Raw genomic sequence first — 21,144 nt, 5'->3', positions numbered from 1 at the left:
CCATCTTTCTAAATTCTATATACATGCGTTAGTATACTGTATTGGTGTTTTTTTTTCTGACTTACTTCACTCTGTATAATAGGTTCCAGTTTCATCCACCTCATTAGAACTGATTCAAATGTATTCTTTTTAACAGCTGAGTAATACTCCATTGTGTATATGTACCACAGCTTTCTTATCCATTCATCTGCTGATGGACATCTAGGTTGCTTTCATGTCCTGGCTGTTGTAAGCTGGGCTTTCCTGGTGGCTCAGTGGTAAAGAATCTGCCTGTCATTACAGGAGACACAGGTTCAATCCCTAGGTCATGTAGATCCCCTGGAGAAGGAAATGGCAACCCACTCTAGTATTCTTGCCTAGAGAATCCCATGAGCAGAAGAGGCTGGTGGGCTACAGTCCAGAGGTTGAAAAGAGTCGGACATGCTTAGCAAGTAAATAACAAAACAAGTATCTATAAGCCACTGCATCTGTGGGAATTTGTTATAGCAGTGATAGAAAATGAATATGCTTTATATGCATTAGAATACCTGACAGGCTGATTAAACTCCAGATTGTTGGGGCTCATTGCCCAAAGCTTCTGACTCAGTAGGTCTTGATTGATTGAGGCCTGAGAGTTTCAATTTCTAATAAGTTTCTAGTAAGCAGATGCTGATACTGGTGGACACTTTGACAATGTCTGCTTTATCTCACTGAAGCCCTAAACTGCAGCAGGTTATTCAGCTTTGAAAATGTCCCATTTTATATATTCATACCCTTTAGTTTGAGAAATTCAAGAGTGAAAAGAGGACTTGAATGTATGGGGGTAGTGAAGCAATGATCACACTAGGCATGCACACCAGTTTGTAAAAGTCAGTTTCATTCCCTGTGGCATGAGTTTGGGGATAAGTCTGTATCAGAGAGATCAGTAGTGGCCTGTGCAAGAATGTAACTAGACAACTCAACTAGAAAAAAACCCAACAACCCCACTGAAAAATGGGCAGAAGACCTAAATGTCTTCTTTAAAGAAGATATACAGATGATCAGTAGGCACAAGAAAAGATCCTAAGCATCTCTAATTATCAGAGAAAGGCACATCAAAACTACAATGAGGTGCCGCCTCCCACTGGTCAGAATGGCCATCATTAAAATGTCTACCAATAATAAATCCTGGAGAAGGTGTGAAGAAAAGGGAACCTTCCCACACTGTTGGTGGGAATGTAAGTTGGTGCAGTCACTATGAAGAACAGTATGGAGATTCTTCAGGAAACTAAAAACAGAATTACCATATGACCCAGCAATCCCACTCCTGGGCATATATCCAGACAAAACTACAATTTAAAAAGACACATGCACCCTTATGTTCATAGCAGCACAATTCACGATAGCCAAGACACGGAAACAACCTACGTGTCCATCGACAGGTGAACAGATACAGATATGGCATATACATGCAAGAGAATACCACTGAGCCGCAAAAACAAAAGAATGCCATTTGAAGCAACGTGGAAGCTGGAGATTATCATTCTAAGTGAAGTGAGTTAGAAAGAGAAAGACAAATACCATATGGTATCACTTAAATGTGGAATCTAAACTACGGCACAAATGAATCTACCTATGAAACAGGAACAGACTCACAGATATATAGACAACAGACTTGTGGTTGCCAAGGGGGAGGAAGGGTGGGATAGGGATGGATTGGGAGCTTGAGGTCAGTGGATGCAAATATTATGTATAGAATGGATAAACAACCAAGTCTTATTGTGTAGCAACATCCTGGGATAAATTATAATAGAAAAGAATTTTTAAAAGAATATATAATGTATATAATGGAGTCACTTTGCTATACTGCAGAAATTAGCACCTGGTAAATCAACTATACTTCAATAAAAATTAAATTTAAAAAAAGAACATAATTAAGGGTAACTGCATTGATCTGCATCATGTTCTTTGTGGTACGGAGCTGGACTCCACAACCCCATCACTCAGCATGACCTTAATCCCTAGCATGGATGGAGCCCAGTGAGTCTAGAATGACAACATTGATCTTGATTTTCACCTGAGCTCAGGCCTTACGGTTTTCTCAGATTTCACTACATGTCTGCTATTGCACAAGTTCTTCAGCTTTTCTCATTCTCAGTGGACCTTTTAAAACTCAAAAATATTAATAGTTCTATATGCTGAATGGAGTCTCCAAACCAAAGCCAGGTTGGTTGACAAGGGTGACTGAAGAGACTTCTTACAGTCACTGGGCATCCTCACCTCACTTTGAGAGCAGGAGCTTGGCAAGAATGGACAATTGTACTCTGGGTTATTTTTCAAAGCACATTCACATCTTTTATCTCATCCTGTCACAAACATTAATGACAAAAGTCAGGAAGGGAATACAGGCTTCCTGATCTTTAGCCCCATGTTCTGTACTGCTTATGCTGCTGTGACATTTTATCTCTGCCTCTAGATCAATGTCCAAAGTGCTGCTGTATCTATAGGGGAGACAGAGCTAGAGAGAGAGAGAGAGGCAGAGAAAGAGAGAGAAAAAAGAATACACATTACACACACAGAAAGAGAGAGGGAGACAGAGACAGAGAGAAGGAAAGAGAAATAGAGAAAGAGAGGGAGAGACAAATAGGAAAAGAAGGGGGAAGAGGAAGGGAGAGAGCAAACAAAAGGAGTAAAAGAGGAGAAGGAAACAGAAAAGAGAAAGAAAGTAGAAAAGAAATATAGTGAAACTCCTCAACAATTGGGAAACATAACTCTCCGTGTCTGTGAATGGGATTACAGGCATCCTTCGGCATCTGTGGGCGACTGGATTCAGGACATTGCTCACTTCCACCCACACTCTATACCCCCTAACCTCCCACCCCTGCTGTCTGTCACTGCAAATACCCAAATCTATGGATGCTCCAGCCTCTTATAAACATACACACAAAAGCCTGGTTCTGCTGGCCCTGCACACTCACCTCCTCCTCTCCCTGCTTGGCAGGCTCTGAGACAGCGTGTTGGCAGCTTACCTGTAGTGTCTACAGGCTGTACTGAGTCAGGCTGGGGGAAGGATGAGGCTAGGAAATGACCGGGACACCCTGACCATCCCTGGGTTCTCAGGAGTCCCATAAAGTCCCCGAGATCACTCTCAGATAAGACCAGAGGGAAACAGGAGAGAACAAAAGTTGGGAAAACAACCCTCCCCATTCTTTTTCAGTGTTGTCTTAACTATTAGAAGATTAAGGTCAAGAAATCTTTCCACAGGGAGTGTGGGTCAACGTAACACTACTTGAATGGTGGAACGACATTTTTCAGAACATAAAATAAGACCAATTCTGAAGGCTTGCTGTAACAACTGTCAGTCTGGCCAGGCTTGGGGTCTGGGAAGGGCAAAGGTGGGGAGGATGGCAAAGTGGGAATTACTATCTCATGTTATAGGTTGTTTCGTTTTGTTTTGACTCAGCGTTTGGAACCATCTCACTTTTTGTTTGACCCTTGTCTATACCACTCTTGTTCTCTGTGCCCACAAACTTGCCTCTTGAGGTCCCTAGGCCCCTGGCACAGCAGCTGGTGCACTGCAGGTTCTCAGTAGGTGAGGGGTTGTGTAGAAGGCAAAGAGATTCTGCTCCTAGGAAGGTCTAATGCCAAGGGTGCTTGCCCCTCATTTGGTGGAATGTGGCAGTCATGGGTAAAATGGATAGTTAGACAACATGACTTTAGGGTGCCTCGAAACTCTGAACTTCTGTATTTCTTGTGTACTTAGAAAACTTCAACAATACCAATATCTGCACTGGAGAAACATTTATTAAATATATATACTGGGGCTTCCCTGGTGGCCCAGTGGTTGGGATTCCACCTTCTAATGCAGGGCACGAAGCTTTGATCCCTGGTCAGGGAACTGGGATCCCTTATGCCATGGGGCAACTAAGCCTGTGCTCCACAACTATCTAGCCTGTGTGCTCTGGAGTCCCTGCTCTCAACAAGAGAAGCCTGAGTGCCACACAAAGACCCAGGGCAACCAAAATTTTAAAAATACATTAAAAATAACAAATAGAAATAATAAAACCTTTTTAAAAAGATTTATAGTAAATTTCTTTGTTGGAGGCTTATAAATAGCATTATTATTTGTCTTGAACATAAGGTCCCAATTTTCTATTTTCCTCTTTACTTAATTAGATACCATAAATCCCAATGACTCTGCCTACTGTCATATCTTACTTTGCAAAATTGAAAGGGCACATTTTTAGAGTTCCGAAAGAAAGTTAGATTCTTCAAATGGAATGTATACAGCAAAACATCAATGGCCTCTACCCAAGGCTTCCCTGGTGGCTCAGATGGTAAAGCAAGTGAAAGTGAAAGTCACTCGGTCATCTGTCCGACTCTTTGAGGACAGTAGTCCATGGAATTCTCTAGGCCACAATACTGGAGTGGGTAACCTTTCTCTTCTCCAGGGGATCTTCCCAACCCAGAGATTAAACTCAGATCTCCCACATTGCAGGCAGATTCTTTACCAGCTGAGCCACAAGGGAAGACCAAGAATACTGGAGTGGGTAGCCTATCCCTTCTCCAGAGGATCTTCCCAACCAAGGAATGGAACCAGGGTCTCCTGCATTGCAGAAGGGTTCTCTCAGTTGATAAAGAATGCGCCTGCAATGCAGGAGACCTGGGTTCCATCCCTGGTCTGGGAAGATCCTCTGGAGAAGGGAATGGCAACCCACTTCAGTCTTCTTGCTTGGAGAATCCCCATGGACAGAGGAGCCTGGTGAGCTACAATCTGTAGGGTCACGAAGAGTCAGACATGACTGAGCCACTAACACTTTCACTTTCAAGGTGTATATTATAAAGTATCAAAAGTTGTTTTTTTCCAAACTTTCCACAATATCATCTATCAATTCATAAACTCTGGGAGAGCATATAAAGCTTAAATGCTTCCTGTGGTGATAGTGTTTGGTTGTAAGCAAAAGAAGGAAAAATAGCTGGAAGTTCTACAGAGAAAAGAGAGATAAAAAGGGGAAAATAATATCACTGTGAAATAAAAATAAAACGAAAATATTTGACTTTGATCAACTATCAATGCTTTGCGGAAAACAAAAATCCGGAAATCCAGTGTTGCCAGTTTTGCAAGATTTGCCAGCTTCTGTCTTCTTTTTCTTTTTGGCTGTGCTAAGTCTTCATAGTTTCGAGAGCTTTTCTTAGCTTTGAGAGCTTTTCTCCGGTTGCGGGGGGCGGGAGGGGCTGGGGCTACTCTCTAGCTGCGGCGCGCGGCTTCTCCCTGCCCCGGCTTCTCTTGTTGCGGAGCACAGGCTCTAGGGTGTGAGGGCGTCAGTAGTTGCGCCTCCTAGGGCACAGGCGTAATAGTATGGCACATGGGCTTAGTTGCTCCCCAGCATGTGGGATCTTCCTGGATCAGGGTTCGAACGTGTGTCTCCTGCATTAGCAGGCAGATTCTTTACCGCTGAGCCACCAGGGAAGCCCCAGCTTCTCTGTTCTTGAGGAAGAGAGCGAGGGGCTTGCTGAGAAGAATGTAGCATACTGCAGAAACTGAATTCACACTGAAGCGAAAACCACCCAGGCTTGTGTAGGAATTTCTATATCTCTCACATTTCCTGGAGGCTGGGACCTGTTCAGAAATATTTACATGTGTTTCAGAAAAGAACTTTAAAGAAATAACATTTCAAGTAAGAAGTTACATAAACTCAAGCTTCAGCTAATTTTTCAAAACCTACTTTCAGCCATGCTAAGGATGATGGCAAAATAACAACACTTATCTTCTTGGGCTCCAAAATCACTGCAGACAGTGATTGCAGCCATGAAATTAAGACACTCCTTGGAAGAAAAGCTATGACAAATCTAGACAGTGTATTAAAAAGAAGAGACATCACTTTGCTGACAAAGGTCCATATAGTCAAAGCTATGGCTTTCCCCAGTAGTCATGTATGGATCTGAGAGTTGGACCATGAAGAGGGCTGAATGCCAAAGAATTGATGTTTGAGAACTGTGGTGCTGGGGAAGACTCTTAAGAGTCCCTTAGATAGCAAAGAGATCAAACCAGTCAATCCTAAAGGAGATCAATCCTGAATATGCATTGGAAGGACTGATGCTGAAGATGAAGCTCCAAAACTTTAGCCACCTGATGCGAAGAGCCAACACGTTGGAAAAGACCCTGATGCTGGGAAAGATTGAGGGCAGGAGAAGGAGGCAACAGAGAATGAGATGGTTGGATAGCATTATTGACTCAATGGACATGAGTTTGAGCAAAGTCTGGGAGATAGTGAAGGACAGGAAAGCCTGGTGTGCTGCAGTCCATGGGGTCGCAGAGTTGGACATGACTGAGCAACTGAGCAGGCACTCACGCTAAACAATTTAGGGATAAAATAGCCTTTAAAATACTTCAACTGTGATTTGGGAGAATGACATTCTAACATGTATACTATCATGTGAATTGAATCGCCAGTCTATGTCTGACGCAGGATGCAGCATGCTTGGGGCTGGTGCATGGGGATGACCCAGAAAGATGTTATGGGGAGGGGAGGTGGGAGGGGGGTTCATGTTTGGGAATGCATGTAAGAATTAAAGATTTTAAAATTTAAAAAATAAAAAACTAAAAAAAAAAAAAAACTTCAACTGGGTTTTTCTGTGGGTATAGTATTGATAACTTCCCTTCACAGTTGCTTCAGTTCAAACTCAGTTTTCCTAACAGTATGTTTGAATGCTGATGGCAGTTTTTTAGTGGAGAGGAGAAAACTGATGATTCAGGGTTGGGGAAGGGATGATTTCTGGAGAAATGTCCCTGAGAGGCAAGAAGGTGTGTGACTAATCCAGGGCTATCAACTCAGAAGGACCCTTGGACCCAGGTCAGTTACAAAGTGTTTGTTGACAAGGTAAGTGCAGAAGTTGAAAGTATACATTCTGAAATAGCAATTTGACAGAGTAATTTAATGCCCATTGACTCTAGTCATTTTAAAATGAGGCTTATAAAAAAGATGGGTTTTCTGTTACTTATAACTGATGTAATGTTTCTTACTTTGCCATCACCGTTTCTGGGCTTCTTAACCCAAGTCTTAGATGGGTTATATCTAAGACAACCATTGCTGAACAAGGGAATTGCCCACAAATATACACATAAATATATTCATGCATGTACCATACACATGTCACACACACATCTGAAGATAGCTTTCATCAGATGCTTGTAGTGGTCCATGACCCACGAAAGGCTGAAGCAGCCTTGCCCTGGATTGTCTTGGACAAATCCTCTATACTCTCCTTTGACTTGCCTGTGTGGATACTTTCTTTCCCAGATTTCCAAGTCTTAAACTTAAATGCCAATTCCCAGTCCTACATATTTGTGTGGCCCCATCACTGATAGTCATTTAAGCGTAAGTGTCTTTGGTTGTCCCCTCCTCACTCTGCCAAAAGGGAGCTTTGAGGCTGAACATTACAAGAAAAACCAAGTTTCCGCCATGACGGCCAAGCTCCCTCCATGACGGCCAACCTCCCTCCCACCCACAGTGGGGGAGGGGGCACTGGGAGAGCCCTTCAAAATCCTCAGGCTCTCACCCATCTTGGTCCTTGGGACACAATTCTTTCTGGCTTGGCTGCTCACCACACGATTCACTGTTTAAACAAATTCCAGAAAGCACATCAATTATTACTAATGAATTCCAAATCAAATCATCCAGAACTACAAAGGGCCGCCAGATGTTTAGGGCAAGGAGTAAAGAGCGGGTGGGAGGCGTGGGGAGAGAGAGAATTCTTTCCCACCGCTCTATTAACTTGGATCTGAAAGCTATAATTTATCAGGCACCTGACATACAGAAGGATCACACACATTTTAAAATATTTCTTGGAGATTGTCCAAACATTAATTTTATTGTGGAATATTGCTTTGTATTGATGTTGTGTCTAGCAAAAACTTTTCAGACCTCTTTTTGCATTTAGGTCTAATTTTATCCTTACAGTGTCTGAGTGAAGAAGCAAGGGTATGACAAGTTCTTGTTTTTCCAGATAAGCAAATTACAGCAAAGGTTTTGAGGGGGTTGTTTTATGGTAGGACTTTGTTTAGAGACCAGATGTTCTGAGAATAGGATACTGCCATTTCCAAACAACCAGTGAGCTAATAGACATGAAAACTTTGCAAGGTATAAAGTCACTAGGGCTCACATGAAAGGCTCACAACAGGTTTCAAGATATGTATCCAAATGAGATATAATCAGAAATAGGAGTCAGCTCTGCAGTGATGAGTCTCAGGTTCAAAGTCGGAAAGTGGGATGGCCACGGGCAGTTGAAGGTCCCTGAGGTTGGGGCCCCTGACATGGGGAGAGGGAGCAGAGGCTCTTTAAACACTAGGATGCCATCAGCAAAGACATGGGAAGGCTTTTCCCTGGTGCATCTAGGGTCAGCTGGCCAGCAGTAAAGCGCTCCTGAGCTGGTCCCTCTCTGAGCAGTTTCATTTCCTCCAAAAGCTTCTTCCATCATCAGGCTGATGTCAAGATTTCCAATGGCATTTTTGGGTCTAAAATAAAACCCTTCAAATGGCTGTAATCAGTCTCCTGCAAAATATGGACGACTTTTGAGGTGGTTAATGGACTTCAGAGTGAAAAAGAGGGAATCATGGTGTGTGAGGCCAAGAAGGGAGGTTTTTCCAGGTGAAGGACCTGGGACGCAGAGAGGATCAGAGATTCACCAAGGACCTATACTTTCTTTCTAGATGTTGAGGTGATTGTTGGTTTATGAATTGCTTTCTTCTGCTTTAGTTTCATTTTTATGCTCATTCAAAATACTTTTACCTCCAGTGGGTTTTGTGGGCTTCCCTGGCAGCTCAGATGGTAAAGAATCTACCTGCAATGCAGCAGACCCAGGTTTGATCCCTGGGTCGGGAAGATCCCCTGGAGAAGGGAATGGCTACCCACTCCAGTATTCTTGCCTGGAGAATCCCATGGACAGAGGAGCCTGGCAGGGCTATAGTCCATAGGGTTGCAAAGAGTCAGGCATGGCTGAACAACTGACAATTTCACTTCCAGTGGGTATTACATATTTAAAACTTGTGGTCTCAAATGTTGGAATGAATAAGAATTAAGTTTTGGTTTTTGCCTTTTCTGCTACATATTAGTTCAAATAACCAAATTTTCTTTAAAGGTAGATTTCTTTCTTCCTCTCCTTCCCCTTCCTCCTGCTCCTCCTCCTCCTCTTCTCTTTACGATAACACATGTTAACTGTCTCAATAAGTGTTCATAGTTACAGCATCGTAGAGAGAAAAGTCACAGTGGCTGTGCTTTGGTTTCTGCTGAAAGGACTGCTGAATAAGGCTGGGTTTTTGTTCTCAAATGCATTTCATGCTGCATTCCATCTCGACAATACATTTGATTTATCAACTCTAAAAATAAGACATGCTTTAGAGAAAAGATGTGGGCTTGGTCAGGGTGAAAGTAATGAGATAAACAATCTCTTGCAATCACTAACATTCCAAAATCATTTTCCATGGTGACCATCAAGCCAAGAGCTACCAAAACCATTTTCTTTCACTTGTACTATACATAACAATGCAAAACAAAAAAGAAAAGAAAAACCCTACTATTGAGTCAAGGATGTATTTGTTTGTTTTTAATTCCAAGATCAACTTTCTAATCATCCATTTCTTTTAGAAACAATGGGCTGATCATATATTTAGAACAACACCTTGCTTCTTTCTCTTCCTTCTCTCCTCTTCTTGACTAGATTTTATTTTTATTTGTTAATTTTTAAAAGTTTTTGGCTACACTGTATGACTTGCAGAATCTTAGTTCCCCAGCCAGGGATCGAACATAGGCCCTCCACAGTGAAAGTGCAAAGTCCTAACCACTGGACCACCAGGGAATTCCCTTGACTGGATTTTAAATTAACTTTTACTTTAAAATAATACATAAACATGTTCATTAAAAATTTTAAGTTTTTAAGGCAAGTATCATATGATATTTCTTATTTGCGGAATGTAACAAAACACACAAATGAACTTATTTACAAAACTGAAATAGACCCACAGACATAGAAAATAAACTCATGGTTACTAAAGGGGAAAAGGCAATTAAAATAAATTAGGAGGTTGGTATTAACATATACACACTACTGTCTATAGAATAGATAACCAACAAGGGCCTACCATATAGCACAGGGAACTATACTCAGTATCTTATAATAATCTATAATGGAAGAGAGTATAAAATATATATCTATTTATATGTATATGTATAACTGAATCACTTTGCTGTGTACCTGAAACTAATGCTACATCATAAGTTAACTATATTTCAATAAAAATTATAAAATAAATGTTTACTTAAAGCTGAAAAATGTAAAAAATTTTAAAAGTGCTTAAGATGTCGATTGTTATTTTGAATTTAAAAAATAGAAGCATATCAAAGGGCAGAGAAAATTGTCTCTCCATCAAGTTCTCTTCTGACAAATATCATGACTCTCTTCATCTGTTGGTGCCAGCCGCCAAGTACCATGCCTGAAGTAACCAAAACCTGATGTTTCGGCAGAGTGATGGCTTTGAAGAACTGTGCCAACACTTTTGAGGAACAGAAGTGCCGAGTGGAAGCCCCCACCAGACCTTCTGAATCATCAAAACCTTGTGTTGCAAGCTGACTGGAGTGGTTGGAGTAGTCGTTCAACAAACATTTACTGGGTGTCAACCCGCGTGTCAGGAGTTGAATTTGAAAGACAAGGGCGATGCGGTCCCTGTCTTACAGGAGTTTGCAGTCTCGGCCTCTTCCTCCGTGAAAGTGAAATGTAAGTTCCTAACCAGCAAGGCTGCTGCTGGAATTAAATGAGAGAGGTGTCAAGACTGGCAACCAGCATGTGATACTCAAAATGGGAAGCTATATTTGTTGTCATTATTCAGTCACTCTCTGGCCTCCAGATGACAACCCAACACCCTGACATCTGGGGCTCAGAGTGGATTCCTGAATTCAGTGTGTATATACGTGTGTGTGAGTATGTGTGTACGTGCATGCATGTGGAGCATTGGGAAGAAAAAGACATGTCAGTCTCTTCCAGAGATTCTCAGTCTTGGCCCTATTGGCATTTTAGACTGGATGAACCTTTGCTGGGGTGTATTGAGCATTGGGGGGTGGTTAGTGGCAACCCTATCCTCTACTGACTAGACTCCAATAGCATTGCCCCCCACCGCTCAATAGTTCCCAGCAGAACTATTCCCAGACATTGCCAAGTGTCCTCTGGGAGGGGCAGAACCCATGCCAAAGTTGAGAACCACTGCTCTACGCAGTGGTCTTTAACCCCTCTTGTTGCCAGCCAAATACATCACAGAGAAGGGGATGATAATTAACCTGTGTCGATTACTGTTGCATTGAAGTTTTCCAACACGTGCTGACTCAAACAGAGACCTGTTTCAAAGGACAGACCTTGTCAAGGTTATCTGCAGGCTTTCACTCACACTCTTAGCAGCACAATGCTCTTGACTTTTTGAGTCCAAAATGCTGCTCCGGAATATCTCACTCTCCCAGGCTTCCTGACCCGGGCACACCTCTCTTTTCCTGCTCACAAGTCCGCTTTCTTCTCTGCATTTGTGCACGTGACATTGCGACTCTCTCATCAAGCTCCCTTTCTCATTTTTCCCAAGCAGACACACTCTCGACCTTCCCCTGGTTCCTCAGGATGTCTCTGTTCTTACCCCCACCACGGCTGGAAGAGCCTCCCACATCCTTCCTGCCTGATCACCCCTGACTCTTCCTTACAGATCCTTTTCCAGACCATACTCCATAGGGACAGCTTTCCTAACTCTCTGTCTAGCAATCTCTCTTCCCTCCAGCAACTTTCCCATGGATCATATCTATCCACCTGTCGATGAAACAGGCTCTGAAAAGAGCATCATTTGACATGCCTAATGGAATAACAGGCGATTTCACTAAAGAAGAGGAAACTTTCACTGCTGTTTGCCCTTTTCCCTGAGTTGTATCTGCTTGGGTAGTTGTGAATTTCATAGTTGTCTCTAACATGTATCTTGGTCAAACATCCACTTGTTCTAGGCCTACTGATACTTCAAAAATGAGAGTCTTTATGCTAGATGCCTGGTTGTTTACAAAGTCCAGTTAATATCAGGCGTGAACCACAAATTCAAACTCAAACTCCAGAGCAATTTGCTCTCAACCTGTTCCTTGCCAGTTTTACTCTGTTCTTTGCTCCAAATCAGTATTGTTTTCCAAACTCCATTCTATCTCCTGGCATTTGGTTCTCCAGTTTATGACATTTTCTTATAGACTTCAATCCTTGCTAAAAAGTTATAAGTAATTTTTAATGAGAGAAAAAACTTAAAAGAAAGGGATAGGGAGGAAGTAAAGGCATGGAAGTGGGTGCGGGAAAGACAGCTTTGGGGTGAATAACATGTATCTCATGCTGATGACTCACTCATATTAAAACATATTAAAGTTTTTAGGTTTATTAATACATTTCATTGTCCCAATAACATCCTCAAAGGCTACTTAGCATACTTTTGGGAAGAAGTTTGGGCACATCCTGTGCTTAATGAACCTAGTTACAAAAAAACTTTTCTCCATGTAATTGGATTGACTTTTTGACTTTTTCTTCTGTGTTAAGTATAGAACAGATTGATGAGCTTTCTTTTTTTAAAAAAATCCCTGGTGAGCAAATTTAGTGCCCTGGTTTTCTTTAGGTTACACCTGATGACTTTTTATTTTTTTCTCACTTTATTTATTGTTACTTGAAGGAAAATTATTGTGTTGATTTCTGCCATATGTCAACATGGATCAGTCATAGGTATACATATGTCCCCTCTTCCTTGAGCCTCCCTCCCACCTCATCCCACCCCTCTAGGTTGTCACAGAGTCCCAGTTTGAGCTCCCCAAGTCAAACAGCAAATTCGCACTGACTGTTTTACATATGGTGGCGTGTATGTTTCCACGCTGCTCTCTCCTTTCGTCTCACCCTCTCCTTCCTGGCCCGTGCCCTGGGCCCACAAGTCTGTTCGCTACGTCTGTGTCTCTACCGCTGCCCTGTAAACAGATTCATCAGTACCATCTTTCTACTGATGACCTTTGAAATATTTGTTTATCTCTTTGGCTGTGCTGGGTCTTAGTGTGGCATGTGCGATCTATTAATAGTTCACTGACCAGGGATGGAACCTGGGCCACCAGCATTGGGAGCACAGAGTCTTAGCTCCTGACCACCAGGGAAGTCCCTATACCCAGTGACTTTTACGAGGCATTCAGTCGGTTCACCTATTTTCCCGATGACAGTGGAATGAACAGTCATAGTTCTCTTCATGGAGTAGCTGGTTTTAGTCCTCTTAAAGCTGCACCCTTATTCTTCGTATGTCCTCTATCACTAATCCCATTCATTACTGAAAATTCTCCATTTTTCACTAAACTTTGTCCATTTTACCTGCAGGGGTGCTTATTTTTGCCCACATCTATTTTTGTAGATAAAATTTAAAGGCTCTCACATGCTGGCTGCTGTCTTGAGAAAGTTTAGTTCTGTTCAAAGTAGTTCATCTTCCTGTCCTCATAACCTTCAAAAATTCTGGAGTAAAAACTGACCTGGAAACCACCTTTTAGAAACAGGGCAAAGATGTGAGCTGAGGACTGACTCAGTCTAACATTGTCCCTCTCCTGATGCCTGTCATCTGAATTGGGTTTAAATCCCAGCTTCACCACTTTCTAGCTAGAGGATCTGAAGCAAAGTCACTTAATGCCTTTTAAATCTTGGTTTTCTCCCCTATGAAATGTATTGCATTGAATTTTCATAATGATTAGATGAGTTAATAAAGGTTGTTTTTGTTTAGTTGTTATGTTGTGTCTGACTCTGCAAACCCATGGACTGTAGCCTGCCAGGCTCTTCTGTCCATGGAATTTCCCAGGCAAGAATACTAGAGTGGGTTGCCATTTCCTCCTCCGGGGGATCTTCCTGATCCAGGGACTGAAAACTCATGTCTCTTGCATTGGCAGGTGGATTCTTTACCACTCAGCCACCAAGGAAGCCTGTTAATAAAGTAAAAGCACTTAAAACAGTGTCTAGCACATAGGAAACACACAGGGGGCTTCCTCGTGGCTCAGATGGTTAAGAATATATCTGCAATGCAGGAGATCTGGGTTCAATCCCAGGGTTGGGAAGATCCCCTGGAGAAGGAAATGGCAACCCATTCCAGTATTCTTGCCCGGGAAAATCCCATGGACAGAGAAGCTTGGTGGGCTATAATTCATGGGGTCGCAAAGAGTTGGACCATTTGAGCAACTAACACACACCTACACACAGCACATAGTCAGTACTCAATGAATGTGAGCTTGGTTCTTCTATGGGATTGGGATCAGAGGATGGCATCTCTTAGGATAGGGTCAAGGTGAGAGATAGAGTCAATATGCTGATCCTCACTGCTCTCCCAAAAGTAGAAGATACCAACTGTGAATAGTTTTGTGAAGCAATAAACATCACTCTTTTCTCTTTTCTTTGGCCACACCATGTGGCATGTGGGATCTTAGTTCCCTGACCAGGAATCGAACTTGCACCCTCTGCACTGGAAACCCAGAATCGTAACCACTGGATTGCCAGTGAAGTCCCCAACACCACTTTTAAAGTGAATTACAAACAATACCATTAAAATATGGGCAAACAACTTGAAGGCACTTCTTCAAAGAAGATATACAATCAGCCCTTGAAAAACATGGGTGTAACTGTGGAGTCTACTTATAGATGGATTAAAAAAATAATAAATTCCTACTATAGTACTACATGACCTGAGGTTGGTTGAATCTGCATATGCAAAATCTCAGGGTCAACTGTACAAACGGCCAACCTACACACACAAAGACATTCAAAATCATTAGTCAGAAGGGAAAGGCAAATCACAAACACAGTGAGACATCACTTCACATTCACTAGGATGGCTGTAACCAAACCAAAAACAAAGAAGCAAACGAAAACCAACACTGACAAAAAGGGGAAATAACAGGTATCAGTGAGGCTGTGAAGGAAGTGAGACATGGTGGGACTGTAAAATGGTGCAGCTCCTGTGAAAAATGTTTTGGCAATTCCTCAACAAGTTAGTGGAGAAGGCAATGGCACCCCACTCTAGTACTCTTGCCTGGAGAATCCCATGGACAGAGAAGCCTGGTAGGCTGCAGTCCATGGGGTCGCTAAGAGTCAGACACAGCTGAGCGACTTCACTTTCCCTTTTCACTTTCATGCGTTGGAGAAGGAAATGGCAACCCATTCCCGTATTCTTGCCTGGAGAATCCCATGGACGGAGGAGCCTGGTGGGCTGCCGTCTATGGGGTTGCACAGGTCGGCCATGACTGAAATGACTTAGCAGCAACAAGTTAGTGTAGAATTACCATATGATTCTATAATTCCACTCCCAAGGTATATACCCAAAAGAATTGAAAACAGACATTCAAACAAATACTCGTGTACATGTGTGTTCACAGCAGTGTTACTCACAATGGCCCAAACAGCCTAAGTGTCCATCAACAGATGAATAGGCAAACAAAATACAGTGTCTCCATACAATGGAATATTATTCAATCATTAGAAAAGAATGAACTATGCATACATACTTTTATACAACCTGGATGAACCGTGAAAATACTATGATACAGGAAAGAAACTAGACCCCTAAAAGTCTCACATAGTATGATTCCATTTATATGAAATACTCAGAATAGGTAAATCTACTGAGACAGAACGCAGGCTGGTAGTGGCCAGGAGCTAGAGGTAGGAAGATTTAGGAGTAACTGCTTAATAGGTACAGGGTTTCCTTTGGGGATTATGAAAATGTTTTGGAACTAGATATAAGTGATGGTCTCACAATATCATGACTGTACTAAATACCACTACAGTCTAGCTTTTACTATCCCCATTACAGCGTCAAATATTCTGGTGGTAACTAAATGTTGTTCTTTTTCTTCATCATCTGTCCAGCTGCAGAAAACCAAATTGCACTGAGTCTTGTGTTGAGTTAGCCAACAATTCAGTTGGCTGAATTGTTTGTGTTAAAGTGGTTGATTTTATGTTATGTGATTTTCACCTAAATTTTAAAAAACTGGAGTGAGTTACTCACTTGCCAGTCAGGGTGATTTTTATAGGGGATTTAATACTTCATTGAAATGGAAGATGTATTTTCTAATGTATTTTAGTTACCATTAGAAAAGTTTGCAGAAATATTTTCTTTAAAAAGTGAAAATCCAAAATAAAACTGGTAGTAAACTGTGGACTCTAAGTGACTTCGCTGTTCTCTCTGCCATGGCACAGCAGTGTATGTGGCCTCCCTTGCTGTGACAGCGGTCATAGCATTGAAATCTTCCAACATGTTCTTAAGGTATGCACTGTAATAGACACATTGAGTGCTCTGATCCAGAAGGGAAACTAACTAGTGGGGAGAATTTGGTTGTACATTTGTGAGGATGGGGCTTTCCATTCATGTCCCACTCATTTCATGATGCCCTATTGGAATAGAACTGATTTCAGAACAATCAGCAGCATCAATAGATGAAAGGATGAAGAAGACATGGCACCTGTATACAATGGACCATTAATTAGCCGTGAAAGGAAACCAAGTCGTGTCATCTGCAGAGATGTGGATGGACTGAAAGTCTGTCAAACAGAATGAAGGAAGTCAGAAAGAGAAAAACAAATGTCGCATATTAACGTGTATATATGGAATCTAGAAAAATGGTACAGACGGACCTATTTGCAGGCAGGAGTAGAGATGCAGATGCAGAGAACGGATGTGTGGATGTGAGGAGGGAAGGGGGCGGGTTGGGAGACTGGGATTAACATATATACGCACTGTCACGCAGAAAATAGCTAGTGGGAACCTGCCGTAGAGCACAGGGGGCTCAGCTTGGCGCCTTGTGATGACCTAAGTGGGTGGGATGGGGATGGAGTGGGAGGGAGGCCCACGAGGGAGGGGATATATGTTTAAATATAGCTGATTCACTTTGTTGTACAGGAGAAACTAACATAACATTGTAAACCAACTATACCCCAATTAAAAAAAAAAAAGAACAATTGTCAGCTAATCCAAATGCCCCTTTTGACTGCCAACATAGAACCTATGTAAGTTCAGTAAGATCTGTGGGTTTAACCACATAAAGCTTCCCACTGTCCGCAGGCCACACCATATTTTCCATTATGTCCCACCTCCAATTCATGTGTTGCTTCAGCTTAGCTGTCCTTGTTCACGTTGAGACTTGCACTTTCCTATCTCCTATCTTTGGTTATTGTCCAGATTTTATGACTGCACTAAAGCCCAAATACTCCAGTGGTGACTAAATGTTCTTTTCTTTATTATTTGTCCAGCTCAATGAAACCAAATTACACTGAGTCTGGCTTTGATGCTAGTTGACTGGCTCCTTTCCAGGTGATAATTATTGAAGAATTTGTCTTACTATTCGATATTAATTACTCTGTGTGGGCTTCAGTGGAAAAAATAGTCCAGAGATGGAATGTGACATTGGAAACAGGCCCAAATCCTGAATATTCTTCCCACCAGACCAGGGTGTGCTGAGCTTTTTAACCCTGGGAGGAATGATGGAACGCTCACAGCTGCCTTTAGAAGACTTAAGAACCTAAAGAAAAAAATGGGAAGAGCAAACAGAGAAGGACCAAAGACAGTGGATGGGTGTGGAGGGCACAGGAAGGCAGTGACTCTTGGAACATCACATGAGCAATAAATGGTCGCTTTACATGTATTTGCTGTTAGGAGGCATAATGGTTAACATGAACTTGGGGATCAGAACATCATGGGTTATAACCGAAGCCCTACTAGATACTTGCATAAAGGCAGGCTATCTAACCCCTTAGATCCCTAGTTTTCTCATATGTAGGATGAGGATAAAATTGACAATAGTGTATTTAAAAAATTTTTTGGCTGCACCCCATAGTATGTGGGATCTTAGTTCCCTGACCACGGATTGAACTCATACCCCTTGAACTGAAAGGTGGAGACTTAACCACGGAACTGCTGGGGAAGTCCCTAGCATATCTTTATTATGAGGAATGTTTCAGCTAATGTATGCAGGATCTCACCATACGGTAGGTAATCAATAACTGATGCCTCTTACTATAATTGTAGTAGTTGCTGTTTATGCAGCCATTTACCTTTTTTCTCCCACTTTGTGGATAACTTAATAGAAAAGGACCTTGCTGAGGTACTTAAGATGACCTCTTTATTTAATTTTGAGCTATTAATACTGAGCTAAGCAACTATTCTTTTCCACATATTATTTATTTTTGGTTGCACTGTGTCTTTGTTGCTACCCACTGGCTTTCTCTAGTTGTGGTGGGTGGGGGCTACTCTTCATTACAGTCCATGGGCTTATTGCAGCAGCTCCTCTTGTAAAGCGTGGGCTCTAGGCCCCCTAACTTCAGAAGCTGCAGCACCGAGGCTCAGTAGCTGAGGTTCCTGGGCTCTAGAACGCAGGCTCAGTAGTTGCGGCAAATGGGTTTAGTTGTTCTGCAGCATGTGAAATCTTCCTGGAAGAGGGATCAAACCTGTGTCCCCTGCATTGGCAGCTGGATTCTTATCCACTGGACCACCAGGGGAATGCTATGCAAGTATTCTTAAAATAAATGTTTGTTTGTGGTGTGCTGATTCTTTTTTGGTTTTGCACTAAACTTAGTCTGAGTTCTAAGATGCTTGTCTGGAAAAGAGGGAAGGGATGAAACCGAACCTTGGAGAATCACTGTGGAGCCAAGAGGCCACACAGGAGACTGGACAGCAGACAGGTGCCCCAGAAGGTGCCATGGAGGAGAAACAAGAGGTAACGGGATGGAGAAGTGGGAGGAATGCTGGAGCCTGAAAGACCCCCTGGGCAGTGGTCTTCAGGCTGGAACACAGTAAAAGGAAAAGTCGATTTTTCCTCTGTGTGTTTCTTCCCCATGTGTCTTCTTTCTTGCTCACACAAAGCATTTCATTTCTGACACTTTGGTCACCAAATGTGTGGAGGGTTTTCTCCACAAGAAGAAGCAAGTCTTCATGATGCCACTGTTTAATCAATTTAATCAATTCTGACACTATCTGTCCAGAGATGGCATCAGATTCCACAGGGCAAGGGTTCAGTCCTACAAGACTGTCTGTCCCACCCCCTACCACACACCCACACACACACACACACACACACACTTCAGATGCCAGTTGAAAGCCAAAGTTGTCCTCTGGGCTTCTGACCACCCAGCTGTATATTGGAAGTTCTAACAATCCCCTCCTTGGGTTCAATTACTTTGCTAGAGCAGCTCACAGAATCCAGAAAAAGAGTTTACTTGATTCACAGTTTATTATCAAAGAATATGATAAAGGGTATAGGTGAACATACAGATGGAAGAGGTACATGTGGCAAGCTAGGAAGGAAGTGGGTGTGTAGCATCTGTGTTCTTCTGGGGACCAGTCTCCCAGCTCTAAAACCTGTTCACCAACCCAGAAACTTCCTGGAACCTGTGCTTTGGGGATTTTATGGAAGCTTCATCGCAGAGGCATGATCAGTCGTCAACTTTATCTGCAGCCCTTCTCCTTTCTCAAGAGAAGGGGGAGGGGAGCGGCACTCCTCTCACCCAGGAAATGACAAGGGTTTCAGGGGCTCTGTGCCAGGAACTGGGGGCAGAGACAAATGTACATTTTTCCATTATTTCATAAACACATTACCCTGGAATATACAAAATCTTTCCAAGAGGCTCACAGATATCTCTTTTAAAAATATTTATTTTGGCTGTGTGGGGTCTTAGTTGTGGCATGTGCGTTCTTTTAGTTGGCACTCACACTCAGTTGCAGCATGTGGGACCCAGTTCCCTGACCAGGGATAAAGCCCAGGACACTTGCATTGGGAGTACGGAGTCTTAGGCGCTAGACCATTAGGGAAGTCCTGCAAATAGCTAAAGCTATCAAGTTCAGTCATCAGCTTCTTCATATGTCTTTGGCGAGCAAGGGACCTGTAGGCCAGAAGATGCTCAGGCTACCTCCACATTTATCAGTGTCCTTCATCCATTTTACAAAATAAAGATATCATCTATCTCTAACCTAGCAACACTGCACTGTCCTGGGTCTGACAACCTCTAGAATACCTCACAAAGGACCTTTCGATGTATCATATTGGCAATCATGGACTTCCCAGGTGGATCAGTTGTCAAGAACCCATTTGCCAATGCAGGAGACACGGGTTCGATCCCTGGGTCAGGAATTTCTGCTGGAGAAAGAAATGGCAGCCCACTCCAGTGTTCTTGCCTGGGAAATCCCATGGACAGAGGAGCCTGGTGGGCTACAGTCCATGGAGTTGCAAAAGAGTCAAACATGACCTAGCGACTAAAGAACAATGATTGGCAATGATGTGGAGAAAGTGAGTGATTCTAACAATCAAGGGACACACGTTTTTCCAACTCAGATGGTTTCCAAATACTTTCAACAAAAGTGAAAGATGACCTTTTTCAGTTGTAAGCTGATTACAGAAGACTCTAAAGGAGTTCAAAGAGTTGAGGGACTTTGCTATAACAAAGTATCTTTCATTTTCATATACTTATTTATATGAACATTTTCCCAGTTCTCACATAAAAACAAGAATAAAATGAATACAAGCCCATCTTATTCTAGCAATATGCCTACATGAATTAATTTTTTAAACCCCCAGCTAAGTCATTATTAAGTGATATATTTAGGCTGCCTTAATTTAAGGCAACCCACTCTGGTTCTCCTTAGCTCTTTCACACAGCTCAGCTGAGTTGATTAAAGGAAGAGTTTTTTCAGTGGAGTTTTTCAGTCTTTCAGAAGAGTTTTTTCAGTTTTTTCCACGTTATGTAAGTGGTCTCTTGAACAGTCAGAACTCAGTTAATTACAAACACGAAATAGTTCAATTTTCTTACCTAAGTTTTGCCTTTAAAAATACTCTGTTAAATCCCCTACCCTCACAGCTTTTGGGTCATCTTGGGCTTTTAAAAAGTTAGATCAAGTTCAGTCCAAAGTGAAGCCTTATATCCAAATTGGCTTTGTTCTGTGCTACTCCACTGAAAGTTTCTCTTTCCCTTTGAATAATTCATTAAGAAACATACCCTTCACAGCTTCTTCCATTCTCAGATGAGGCCATGGGTACGCTGATGCATTGGTTTTCAAAATGTTTGTTTATGCACCGCCCTCCACCAAAGGATGTTTTAAACTTGGGGTAAACCCTCATGAGGGTTTATCTGTAAACT

At 42.2% G+C, this 21,144-nt stretch overlaps 1 non-coding gene across 1 annotated transcript; it reads right to left on the bottom strand.

Moving 5' to 3' along the window:
• Positions 1-9,740: 9,740 nt before the first annotated feature.
• On the bottom strand, positions 9,741-9,813 carry TRNAE-UUC (transfer RNA glutamic acid (anticodon UUC)). The gene has a single exon. It is a non-coding gene; the product is annotated as a tRNA-Glu (tRNA).
• Positions 9,814-21,144: the final 11,331 nt, after the last annotated feature.

The sequence above is a fragment of the Ovis aries genome, chromosome 9, assembly GCF_016772045.2.
Source record: "Ovis aries strain OAR_USU_Benz2616 breed Rambouillet chromosome 9, ARS-UI_Ramb_v3.0, whole genome shotgun sequence".
Taxonomy (NCBI): domain Eukaryota; kingdom Metazoa; phylum Chordata; class Mammalia; order Artiodactyla; family Bovidae; genus Ovis; species Ovis aries.
This window is presented reverse-complemented; position numbering and strand designations above follow the sequence as displayed.